The 13,778-nt window shown below is 44.3% G+C and overlaps 1 protein-coding gene across 1 annotated transcript in view; it reads left to right on the top strand.

Moving 5' to 3' along the window:
* Nucleotides 1-2,288: 2,288 nt before the first annotated feature.
* LOC308579260 (synaptotagmin-like protein 2) overlaps nucleotides 2,289-13,778 on the top strand; it is a 54,208-nt gene continuing 42,718 nt past the window's right edge. The window contains exon 1 of the mRNA XM_081180132.1: nucleotides 2,289-2,459. The gene's annotated coding sequence lies outside the window, so the exon portion shown is untranslated. The remainder of the gene's footprint in view (nucleotides 2,460-13,778) is intronic.

The following is a 13,778-nucleotide window of genomic DNA, read 5'->3' as shown; positions in this document are numbered from 1 at the left end:
ACCCAAGGTATTATTTCTGAGTTGGCGGAGTCTGTAACCTGAAGTGTATGTAACCCGAGCGTATGTATGTCTATCTACCTATATCTATCTATGTACCTATATCTATCTAACCTGAAGCATATGTATGTACCTATATCTATCTACAGTGGTACCTCGGGTTAAGAATTTAATTCGTTCCGGAGGTCTGTTCTTAACCTGAAACTGTTCTTAACCTGAAGGACCACTTTAGCTAATGGGGCCTCCTGCTGCCGCCGCTCTACCACCACTGCACAATTTCTGTTCTCATCCTGAAGCAAAGTTCTTAACCCGAGGTACTATTTCTGGGTGAGCGGAGTCTGTAACCTGAAGCATATGTAACCTGAAGCGTATGTAACCCCAGGTACCACTGTATTGCTGTTGCCCACATAAGCAGGACATCTGACATATATACAGTAGAGGGCTTGAGCCTGTAATGTAATGTAATATTTAATAATCAATATACTGTAAGAAGGCGCTGTGGTCTAAACCACAGAGCCTAGGGCTTGCTGATTGGAAGGTCGGCGGTTCTAATCCCCGCGACGAGGTGAGTGCCTGTTGCTCGGTCCCAGCTCCTGCCCACCTAGCAGTTCGAAAGCCCGTCAAAGTGCAAGTAGATAAATAGATACTGCTCCGGCGGGAAGGTAAACGGTGTTTCCGTGCACTGCTCTGGTTCGCCAGAAGCAGCTTTGTCATGCTGGCCATATAACCTGGAAGCTGACTGTGTACAAATGCCGGCTCCCTCGGCCTATAGAGTGAGATGAGCGCACAACCCCAAAGTGGTCCGTGACTGGACCTAATGGTCAGGGGTACCTTTACCTTTACCTTTATACTGTAAGAGACCACGAAACAATACAGAAATGAAGAGAGATGTTGAAGCTAGCACGGTCGAAATCACCTAACTGCACTCCTGGTGTCCTGAAGGGGAGGGGGCGGACCAGACAGCACACTGCCCACCCACCACATACTATTTGTAACCAAAAGAAAGAACATGAAAGAGGGAAGAGAAAATAAGAATTAACAGGTAGAAATAAGAAGGTAGGGAAAATGGCAAAGAAGGAAAGAGAAGGAAATTGAGGAAATGCAAAATAAAGTGAGGGGAACAAGAAAAAAATAGAAGTGTCTTGAAAAGAGTGGGGGAGGGATGTCCCCTACTTATTTGGGGAAAACAAATATCTCACTTCCTTAAGCAATAGTGGGATAGTGAAACTCCCTCCACAAAGCATAACTATGAAGCTGAGCTCCCACCCCCAAGCAGTATATAAATTTTATGAAACTAATAATATAATAAAATATCAAACAAAAGTACAAATCATTATGATATCACCTGGAGTACTGCATCCAGTTCTGGGCACCACAGTTTAAGAAGGATATTGACAAACTGGAATGTGTGGAGAGAAGGGCAACCAAGATGATTAAGGGTCTGGAAACCAAGTCTTAGGAGGCAGTTGGGTGTGTTTAGCCTGGAAAAGAGGAAACTGACAGGAGGTGCGATAGTCATCTTCAAATATCTACAGGGCTGTCACATGGAAGATGGAGCAGGCTTGTTTTCTCCTGTTCTGGGGGGTAGGACTCGAACCAATGGCTTAAAGTTAAAAGAAATGAGATTCTAATTAAACAGCAGGAGGAACTTTTTGACAATAAGAGCTGTTTGACAGCAGAACGGTCTCTCTCAGGAAAAAAATTAAGCAGAGGCTGGGTGACCATCTGTCACAGATGCTTTAGTTGAGTTTCCTGCACTGCAAGGGGTTGGACTACATGACCCTCAAGATCCTTTCCAACTCTGCAATTCTATGATTCAGCAAACTGAAAACATTGCAACCCAAGCCTCACAAGTGATCCATGCCGACAAGGCTGGGTGGGTAGGGGGCACCACCACCTATCCCCCCACCACTATCCCTTTAGTTATTTATCCTCGACTTCCACTGTAGTCTGTGCAACGCTGCCCATTCTCCAGACAGCCAAAGAAGGAAGGGGGCTTTTTCCTTTGCCTTCAATGTTGCAATGTTTGTTTGCACAGCCCAGCCATCCCAGCCCACCTTAGCGGGAGTGTCGCTCGTGCTGTCCCTTGCGCCCAGCCCAGGTTTTTCCGCCTGTTGCTCGCTCCTTGGGCGCGCGCGACACACACACACAAAGAGGCATAGAGTTCTGGCCAAAGGTCTGGATGCTGGAATCCAGGCCGGGTTTTCACGCCTCTGCAGCCGGGCTGCTAGGTCTGGCTGTGTTGAGCGGAGGAGGAGCGGAGAAGCGCAGAGGGCGAGAGGCGCAGAGGCGGCTGCGCTATTGCCAAGAAGGCTGGTCGCCGGCGGCAAGCGCCAGGGGTGTTCTTGCGCACTTGGGAGCGCGCGTCCGCTCCTGCTGCTGATTCAACCCACCGAGCTGCTGCCCCCCCCCCCGGCATCGGGAAGGTCTGGCCGGCGACGGTAGCAGCAGCAACTGCCCAGGTAAGGGAGCAGCGAAAGGGAGCGCCCAGCTTAGTTCAGCCTGGCACGGGCGAAACTTGCCGGGTAACTTTCTAGCCAGCTCGCTTAGCCCAGCAGGGGTGCATTTGCCAGCTTGCTTCTGTCCTCCTCTCCCCGCCCCCACTTCTTTCTCTTGTTTATTGCATTTATAGCCCACCTCCTCCTCCAATAAGCGCGAACTCCTGCGCCTGGTTCTGCTCCTTCTCATTTTATCCTCGCAGCAACCCTGTGAGGTAGGTTAGGCTGAGAGGCAGTGAGTGGCTCGAGGTCACGCAGCAGGCATCATGGCTGAGTGGGGAATTCGAACTCTGGTTTCCCTCCTCCAAAGTCATAGTCGCAAAACTCTTCACCGTTACATCGGCTCTCATTTTCTTACATTCCGGACCATGTGCCCAACTTTACAGAGACAGTCCTCTCTTTGAAGGGCAGTCCAGACCCGGTTTTAAAGTTCAAGCGGACTTCCTCCCCGTTTTCTCATGACGTTCCGTTTATTTATTGCACATTTTTATCCTGGTTTATCTGCTCCGGGGGCTAGACCATGTTGCCTAAAGCAGTTCTTATACAACATCGTTTCCCCATCATTTTCTTTAATGCAAACAGTGATGTATTTATTTTATTTTTTGCGGTGGACTGGGTTTGTTGTGCAATAGGCACCCGGTCAGCTATAATTAGGCAACCTGAATTTTCAGGTATATATAAATGTTGCTATTTTCAAGCGAGGTTCAGTCTTGAAAGTGTGCATATTGTGAAGTTTCATTCAGCTATTGCAAATGGCTTGCTGGCAACATGTCTTATCAAAAATTTCCCAGAAAATGTAAATTTGGATTAAAGGGGTGGGTGGGAGCTGGGTGCAATACAGTCTGTCATTTTCACCCCAAGGACTTTGTGTAGTTGTTGCAAAAAAAAAAAAATGTATGCATGAAGATGAGCACCCATCCCACAATACACACTTGCTTGGAAGCACCCCTCTCCCTCAAAAAGAACCTCTAAAAAGGAGAGTCTTGAAGTTGCCCATCACCAGGGATCACCTGGGCAGCAGATAGAACAGGTACACAGATCATATGGTCACAGCCATCCCCAGAATGGTGAGATATTGGGTGTTCAAGTGATTAGCATTATTAGTTCAAAATTTGCATGTATTAAAAAATTGGCATATGAACAGCATTTTTATCCCCCTTCAGCAAAAAAGTGGGGGCTCCCAGAGCAACTTATTCTTAAGAATACAGTAATAAGAAAGTCCCACTCAAACTTACAGTTTGAAAGACACAGAAGAAAAGAGAAAGGGAGTGGGAGGGAGGAGGAAAAAGAAAACCCCAGGCACTAGATCTTAGTTACAAATATTCTCTTAGTTCTTCATGCAGATCGTTATCCTTTTGGGAGGCAGGTGGTGATGCATTTTCTTTCTTTTAGCAGCGCTCAGGTGTGACCTATCTTTCTTTGATTGCTTCACACATCCTCCTCCTTTCTGCCTTCCCACTCTGGGTTTGGGACAAATATGTGATTGTCATCGGGCAATGCCAGGTGTATGCAGTCATCATACATTGCAGGTTTGTTTGCTCAATGGAAATATGACTTAATATGCTCTTAAGCCTATACCTCAAATGATCCAACTGCTTATGCATGTGACAGGCACTTGATTGCAAATGTGCAAAGACTAAAGTAGTGCATGTGACATTACATGTGTGACTACAATTAACGGGTCTAATTTTTTAGAAGTTAAAGAATAGCTGCGGAATGAGAAGGAATAGGACTTAGAAGCACAGGGAGCCATGTTTAACCCTATCCCTTGCAGTCACGGTCCTGATGAAAATCACCCTCTTAAGCTGCCCTTAAACCTTAGTATCTCTCTGAATACTAGGGAGGCATTATGCTTTTGAATACTAGTTGCTGGGAAATCACAAGTGGCGAGAACACTGTGGCACTCAGATCCTGCTTGTGGACTTCCCAGAGGCATCTGATTGGTCTCTGTGAGAACGGGATGCTAGACCAGATGGGTTCCTTTGGCCTGAGCTTCCACCATACATATACAAGTTACTGGTGGGGGAGCTGTGATTGGACTAGTTCTCACAGCCAAATCAGAAGGGATGCAGAACCGAGCCAGTGTGCTGTAGTGGTTAGAGTGCTGGAGTAGGAGCCAGGAGACCAGGGTTCAAATCCCCACTCAGCCAGTTAAGCCCACTGGGTAACTTTAGTATATGTGCTGCCGAAGTGAGCACTGGGTAACTTTAGGCCAGTGGGTAACTTTAGGTCCACTGGGTAACTTTAGGCCAGTCACTGTCTCTCATCCTAACCTACCTCACAGGGTTGTTGCAAGGATAACAAGGAGAGAGAGAGAGAGAGAGAGAGAGAGAGAGAGAGAGAGAGAGGTGTAGAGAAAAGATGGGATGTGAACGTAAGAGTAGAGAATAAATGAATAAGTATTACTGCAGCTGCAAGGGGTATGGGAAAATTTGGATAAGGAGCACCCAAATTTAACCAGGTTAACCTCCATAGTTATGCCTCTATAGCTGTGCCCCTTCTACGACTATGCAACAGAATTGAAACATTGACAAAGGCAGACATTTTGGTTTCAGTGGCAAATCACCTTCTTTTCCTTCCTGCCCCCTCTACCCTCCTTGTTTAACATTCACCTCGAATAGGAGTTCTGGTGGAGTGAAAAGATTGCACGCTATTTTGTGATGATTTTGATTGAACATAATAAAGAGATTTTGGATTTTCCCCCCAAAATAAAACTTTCAAATTATTATAATGATGTAATGTATGGGTCATCTTATACTCAAAGGTCTGAAGGAAACATAGATCATAAACAAGTAAATACAAACAAATATTATGTACACACACAGAGACACACTGATCATAGGGGTGATCACATGAAATGTCCTTCCAAGTACACATTTCCCAGCATAAAATGGGGTTTTGTGTTTTTGTTGGGGTTTCTGTTTTGTTTTTGTTGTTGTTATATCTTCATTTTAGATGTTGTGATTTATGTGGAAATTGTTCAGTTTGGTTGTGTATTTGTTGATGTTTTATTTATTGTTTATGACTACTTTTGTTATGTTGCAGTTACGTATTTTTTTATATTCTAAGCCTATTTGAACTCAGTTTGAGCTCTGTGTTAGCCTAACCTCCCCTGCAGGAGTTGTTCAGGTTGTTGTAACGATAAAATAGGGATAGGGAGGGGAACTATGTATGCTATCTGGAGCTTCTTGGAGGAAAGGTGGGATAATCTATCCATCCATCAATGCAGGTGGTTCCAGATTCCAGGTAGGACTGGTAGGACCCATGTTCTGACTAAGCATAAGGCAGCTGCCTATGTTCTTATGTACCATTCCCCTTGACTTTGGGTAGCACTTGCGAATCTGTCTCAGGCAGCAAAACGACTTGGACTTTCACCTGTTACAAATTACAACGGAACCATGAACCTGAAAATTAAAATACATCTCTAGTCTTCCTAAGTGTGCTTATTGAAAATCTTTTTCATCAAAACCACAACTGGAGCAAAAAAATGTTCAGGGTGGGAGTTTCCATCTGAAATACACAGTTATGTCTCTTCTTCCTGTAATCTGATGTTGAAATAGCTGGGGGAGTACGAACATAGTTATCGTGCCTTTGGGATACGTATGTGATGGGAAATACCAGAACAAACCAAGCAGCAAAGCTTCCATTCAGAATGGGCATTCCTGAATGAAAAGCTTTGCTCGCGGAATGCATTCCTAAGCGCTTCCTCTCAAATCTGTTCTGAGACAGGGAGGCAAGAGAAGGCTTTGTGCCTAACGATAAAAGGAGGAGGGTGGACTTGGTCTGAAGGCACCTGGTCTGGTCAAGATCTGGATGGGAGACCGTGCATGAACTCTATATATGCTGCTATGGGTTTTTTTCCAAGTTACAGTGGTACCTCAGGTTACATACACGTCAGGTTACATACGCTTCAGGTTACAGACTCCACTAACCCAGAAATATTACCTTGGGTTAAGAACTTTGCTTCAGGATGAGAACAGAAATCATGCTCAGGCGGCGCGACAGCAGCAGGAGACCCCATTAGCTAAAGTGGTGCTTCAGGTTAAGAACAGTTTCAGGTTAAGAGCAGACCTCCAGAACAAATTAAGTACTTAACCCGAGGTACCACTGTATATAGAAAAGTAAAAATAGCTGTGTTGGCCCATAAGAAACAGGAAACAAACAAACAAACCATGTTAGGGTAATACTTTTATTAGGCCAGTCAAAATGCTATAAATCAATGTGCAAGCTTGGGAGTTCTCCAGAACTCCCACCTTTGTTTACAGTCTAATCTGATGAAGCATTGTGGGAAATGCAAAAGCTTGCAAGCTATTTTGTGACATTTTTTGGCCAATTTTTATTGGCCTTATAAAGGTGCTGCCCTCATATGGATTTGAGTTTGTTGCTCTTAACCTCTCTCTCCTTCTCCCTGCTGCCCAACCGCTTGTGCATTTCTTTTTCTCATAAATAACCTCTTTTTCTTTTCCTTCCCAGACTCTAACCTTGCTCTCTCTCTTAACCCCCACCATCACCACTACTTAAATTCTGTGTGGGGGTCAAGTGTGCTCTGCCTACCCCTAGCTTTTAGCTGCCCTGCCCTCTGTCCTGTCTTGCATTCCATCAGTCCCATCAGCCACCACTACATTCAGGCATAAGTTCTTCTTGTTGTCAAAAGAGATAAGATTCTGCAGTGAGGTTTGTTTGATTCTGCCTTCCTTGCTCCTTCGATGAAAGTGGAGCATCACAGTCCAAATGTTGTTGTTGTTTAGTCGTTTAGTCGTGTCCGACTCTTCGTGACCCCATGGACCAGAGCACGCCAGGCACTCCTGTCTTCCACTGCCTCCCGCAGTTTGGTCAGACTAATGCTGGTAGCTTCGAGGACACCGTCCAACCATCTCGTCCTCTGTCGTCCCCTTCCCCTTGCACAGTCCAAATAGAAGATTCCAAAGATGCGGGAGGCTAACAGCCCTGCTCCCAAGATTTTTCAGTATGCTTGGAGGGCTATGATAAGATGGAGCACCTGTAGTCTTCCAGATGTTGTTGTGCTCTAATCCAACCCTCTGCAATGCCGGAATCCTTTGCTCAATGTGGGCTTCAAACCCACGACCATGAGACTAAGTGTCTCATCCTGTACTGACTGTCTATCCCAAGCTCTGCTTGATGTCTTTATCTGAACAAGGTGCCGTTTAAGCCCCAGCCTCTCTCACTTTCCTGTTGTTCATTACAGGGCTCATTTCATGATTTTCTTCTTGAGAAAATGTATTCTCCATGCACATAATGAATTTTCTCCACCTGGCAAGGACAATGTGCTCATTGTGTCGCTGCCTCACTTTTGATTGCACTATAAATCAATAGTGTTATCTGCAACTCAGAAAGATTGTAGCGCAACCAAACGAGCAGCAAATTATATTGAGTAACCTTCCAATAAAGTCACACGAGTGAATAAAAGCCCATTCTGACCATTGTCAGCGTGCTGTAAATACACCTTGGGGAGTAAAGCACAGGTCCCCTTGAACTGAGAAATCAAATAAATGTTTGGAGGTGATGCCAAATGGAGCCATTTGTCTTTCAAGGAGCATGTTGAGATGATACAGATTGGGGCAACAGTTTACGGAAGCTGCCATTTGGCAGGCACCACTATTATGCTGACTGATGTGCGGCTGGTGCAGTTGAATAAACTGGCTTGTTTCAGATTGTTCACCTTGCGCAACTGCAGATTGTTACACCTGTGCAACCTTTAAAGGCTTTGATTAATGCTATGCAAACCATAACTTTTAGCACTAGTTACAGTTGCAGCTTGTTCTCTTTTGCTTGCCAAAGGTCAGCTCCTTTGAACCTGTGAGGTGGAAGCAATGAGTGGCTCAGAGGTGGAGCTAGTGATGTTACATACATGCCTGTTCAGCCACTTCCAGTTGCAGGACATGCACCTTTACAATACGATAATTTATTGTCTTTGTCCCATACAGAACAACAAAATTGAAAATCTACATCAGATTTACACACATTACAGGTGTGCTACTCCAGTGGGTGCTCCCAGGAGCTAGTCTCCTGGTCACAGGTGACGTGAACTTACCCATAGGCACCTAGGGCTTCTCTAATCTCCAGTAACTCAACCACTGAGGGAGATCATTTGCATATTCCAGCCAATGTGTGTTTTGTATGCAAAACAGGGGCACGGGAAATAGAACTTTCCAGTTTCCAGTGTTGCATAGGACAACAGCTTGGAGATCTATCTGTTCAGTGTCTCATTGTTCCATCTAACAATATGGAAAGTGAAGAGGCTACATCCGGTGGCCTAGGCTGGTTAAACATGCTACACCTATAAAATCAACACTATTTCCAAATATTTAAACTACAGCAGTTAAGTCTCTTAATGTTCCACTGTCATTATGGGTTCTGAGTAGCGTTTTGTATCCATGCAAATGGTGTAGGAATGAAGTCCCTTGTGAGGAACCTTCAGAGGAGTGTGTTTGTCACATGCTGGTGTTGGATGAGGCAGGGGGCAAAAGTAGACAGAGGAATGGATGTAGTTTTTAATTTCTAGTGTAGGCTACATTCCAGTCACTAAAGTCCAAGTGATCAGCATTTCAGATCTACACGCCTCTCCTTCCACCTTTCGTCCATTAAACAAGAGGGGATGTGCTGGAACATTTTATTGCAGGTCCCACCTGTTGTAACCTAATAAGAAGTCTTGACAGCTTGGAAGTAACAAATTGCTGCTGCTTCTTTTGCATTGCTTCCACCTTGAAGCTGGATAACTGAAACAATAAAAGCTTTCAGGGGAGCATTTCTGAAGGGTGAGATTATTTCTTGATATTGACAGAGTCAGGCCTTGACCCTCGGGGTGAAAAAACACAGGTGGAATGGGGAGAGCTGCTGTTTTGTGATAAACCACACAGCTCTCTTTGTTTTCTGGTGAGTGTGTGCCAGCTCAGCAATTCCTTCTACACTGAGCTGGAGTTTTAAGGCGTTTGAAGCACACCTCATTCACTTTGGCCAATAATGGACGTTTTCACCTTTGGTTGGAGATGATGTGCACGACTGGTTTTTCACAATTTGGCCTGTCTTGGGTAGGATGCAGTAGATTAAATGAGAGGTTTTTAAAGCCTCTGCTCAGAACTTTTGCTTCAATATGGGGAGTGGGTGGTGCTAAAGCAGAGTAAACCTGTACCCCTTCACATCTCAGAAGTGGAGAGAAATTTATGAGCGAGAGTATGAAACTCAGGAGCTACCAGCTACTATTTTTTAAGTACATTGACATAACCTCCTTCCACTAATTCCCCCCTCCGGCAATTAGAATCACGTGAGGAGGAAGGAGGAGCAATACTTGCTGGGTCCCTCCCTTGCCACCCCATTTTCGGTGGCCCCAACCCCTGCTGCCCATTCACTGGAGCCGAAGGACTGAAGAAAGATGCCTTCTCTGTGTGAATATACCACGCTTCCACCTTATATTTAAATCACTATTATACCACTTTAAGAGTAATAGGGCTGTAGTTTAAGGATGTTGAAAGCTGTTAGGAGACCTCATATTCCCTCACAGAGATCCAAAATCCTAGAGGGAGGGAGGACTGTTTGTTAAACCAAACTGTAGATCTCTGAGGATAATTGGCAGGGTGTATCTCTAATACCGCTCAACATCCTTAACAAACTACAGTTCCCAGGATGCTTTATGGGAAATCATGGCAGTTAAAGTGGTACAAGAGTGCTTTAAATATATAGGGTTCAGATGTGACCATAGACTTCATGCGTGATTTAGAATCTTGAACATTCTGTGAAATGTAGGTCTAACAACTCTTAGGACCATAACAAACTACGATTCCCAGGATGCCCTGGGGGAAGCATGATCATTCTGGGGTCTAAATCATACAGGGGACCTACAAAAAGAGCCAGATTTCCTATCTCAGACCTTTAGGCCCAGCATATGGACAGATCCATCAGGGGATGTGTTCCTGCTCTCTCCATGCTATTTCCATAGCATCAAGAGAAATGACTGAAGGGAGCTGCTATGTTGCTGTAAGAACAGTGGAGCAGCCCCTGCTCTCTGCAGCTAGTCACTTTCCTCCACCTGAGTTTTGCTTCCACCCTTGAAAACCTGTGTGTGATTCATAGCCTGTTCTATATCACCTACATGACATTCCTGGCCTTGAGTGTGTTGGATGACGCTGTCTCAAATTCAACGGCCAGTCCAGGCATCTTCTGCAAATAGGGCTACATCCAATGCTGAAGTTCCACTGGCACAAAAGACACCTTTGTGTGCCGGAACTCCTCTTCCTCTCCTGTCCTCTTCAACTTCCCACAGTCTTTCAAAGTCAACTCTGGAGAGTTAGGGGGCTGGAGGGAAACAGAAGTCCCATTGCACAAGTGGGATCTGTGCATTGTTGGATGCAACTGACAAAACTGAGGGGGCACCATTTTGTTCTTTGCCTCAAGCAGCACAATATTCCATTCAGGGCACCCAACTAGGTGACAGTTTGTCATGCTATTGATTGGATTGGCAGTTGTGTATTAAACTGAGAGGGCAAAAGCCCAACACAGTAGAGGCCTTGATTTTTATTTTTAACGTACCTTTCCCTCCTCTCTTCTTTCTTTCTTTCTTTCTTTCTTTCTTTCTTTCTTTCTTTCTTCAGGCTCATAGCACAACACCTACCCATAACAACCACATGTCCTGCACAAGATAGGTTAGGTTTTCTGGTTGTATGCACCACTTCCCTGAAGTGATTTACATGAAGTTTGAAAGCAAAGAATAAGAATTCATAGGGGTCATCCACATTACCACCACCACCCCCGGTGCTTTAAAGCACCATCTCCATGTGTGGTTTTGGAGAGGGTTTTTGCCCTGGTGCTTTCCCAGCGAAAACCCACTCTTTGCCTCTGAATTGGAACAAATGACAATTCACCATTTGCTAACAAAACAGATTGCCGTTTTCTCAGATTAAGGATTTTGTAGGGAAAGCAGCGGGGCAGAGGAAGCACTCAGACATGGCGCTTTAAAGTTCAGACCTGTGCCTAGAAATTCAGCACAAAAGGAAGCCTGGATGAGCCCATAGTCAAGGTGAAAACATCCAGTCATTTGTGTTCTCCAAATGCCCAGGAAAACAAAAACAACTTTGCAGTGGTGACTGGTGCTCATTGCAACTGGTAGGATGGGAAGCTGACAGTGGGTTGAGCTGGAGCCAATGACAGGCAAAGGTAGCTAATTCAAGTTTCGTCCCCATCCTCCTCCCTGAGGAGTTCTACAGTGACAGTACCTAGAACAAGGAGGAGGAAGTTGACAGGCCGTTCTACCCCACCCCACCCCCGGACTTGTTGTTGACGGGGCAATGCTCTACTCTGCCTATAGGAACAGCCTTCAACTGCATCTTTACTTGGCACTGAAACAGTGACAAAGTTGGCACCAGGTGGGCCTCCCCAGGGAGCGCATTCCATAGATAGGGAGCTGCTACAGAAAAGACCCCTTTTCTTCATCACCACCTTCTGGACTTCCCTAGGAGGTCTTAGGGTCTGGGTAGGTTATATAGGGATTGTAACAAGGAAGGACATATTTGCCAATATATGGTAAGAATGTAGTGCAATTAATAAATATTGGGGAGAGGGAGGGAAAATAATGGTATTGTAAGAAAGGCAGCAAATGCGACCTACAGACATACCTGATTTGAGTGCTTCTAAGGCATGTGAAGTAGCAGCCCAGGAGAGATACATCCCATATGCTAATTAAACCACTAAGGGACTTGGCTCATGGTTGCTAAAATTGGGGAAAGTGCTAGCCAGTTCCACAACTGATCCGTGGCTAAGGAAGATCTAGGACCTTACATTCATGAACAAAATTACCAGTTGTAAATAACATGGGAGAAGTGAATTTGAATGATTAATAACTTTCAAAATAAACCAAACACTTACTCTGTTTTCCATTGAAATCAGAACAAAACTGATTAAATGATTTCTGTGGATATATTAAGCATGAATTGATTTTGCTGCAGTGTCATATATTGATATTATTAATATTTTTTTAAAAAATAAAAACACACAGTGCCCAGGACCAGTCAAGTTGAGTCAGAAAACCTGAGTCAGAAAATCTGAAAAGTGCCTTTTCCTGGCAATGAAAATGCAATAATAACTCTTTGCTACCTTTTCATTATTCCCAGAATCACCCGCTGCACCCTACCTAATGGTAGGGCTGGCCTTATATATGTAGGGGAACACTATTGTTGTCGTTATATAATGAATTAGTAATTATTATCATTTTACTCCTGCAAGTGCCATAAAGTTTCAGAATCTGTTTCTGCATCAGTTTTTGCTCAGTCCCTGCTGGGAACAACTTGATGTTTCAGTGCAGAATGGATTGTACTATGTTTTCAAGTAATTCCATTGTTTTACCATTCGTACTGCTATGCACTCATGGCAAGCCAAGCTGTCAAGTCACACAAGGACATGGGGAGGTAAAATAGGAGCTACTTAGCAGCATGCAGGATCAAAATGTATCTCAGCATGGCAGGCAAGATTAAAAATGTCTTCTCTTTTGAAAAGCAATTATTTATTAACTGCTAGAATGGGCTTTAGAACAAAGTGGTATGTATTGGTTTAGAGGTCTGTTTAAAGAGAGATGTTAGGTTGGCCACTGGACTGAACATCTTATATAGCTGCTCTGTATTTACTTTTATAGAAATATTTATATGCCACTTAATTAAAATAACCTCCTTAAGTCGTCTACGTAAACTAATATAAAATGTATTCTTAAAAAAAGCAATTGCAAATGAACTTCAAAATGTCAGATATATTAAAATTATCAAAATATAGATCAGATCAACAGTTTTAAAAACAAATGCAATATACAAAACATTGTTATAGGTTGGAGGGCTGTCCTAAACAAAACAGTCTTTGACAGGTGTCAAAAACAGGTACCCATGTGGTGCCTGCTTAATAGGCAAAGAGTTCCAAAGTTGGTGCGGGCTGAGAAGTGCATCCAGCTTAAAGTGCATCCGGACTGCAGGTTCCAGACCTCCCTGCCTGCTGTCTGTACTAATATGGAAGGAAATGGGACAAAGCAAGTACCTTGGTGGAGCAGATGCCTCCTTTACCCAAGCAGGAATGACTCTGCTGCTCCCACTGTGACTGCTAGACAGAAATACAGTTGTATTTATGACATTGGCTGGGTGATTTTGCCCTGCAGATGCTATTAAGTCAACAGCATGCGAACAGGAGATTGCAATGAAAACTTTTATGGCTTCTTTTTTCTTCTTTTTTTCTGAGGCCTCTGGAGGCTCAGAAGCATGTAGAACAAATATAGCACAGGAAATGCACAAAGTG

Source organism: Podarcis bocagei, assembly GCF_964188305.1.
Source record: "Podarcis bocagei genome assembly, chromosome: Z".
In the NCBI taxonomy this organism is placed as follows: Eukaryota; Metazoa; Chordata; class Lepidosauria; order Squamata; family Lacertidae; genus Podarcis; species Podarcis bocagei.
Note: the sequence above shows the minus strand (reverse complement) of the source record. Positions and strands in the feature narration are given on the sequence as shown.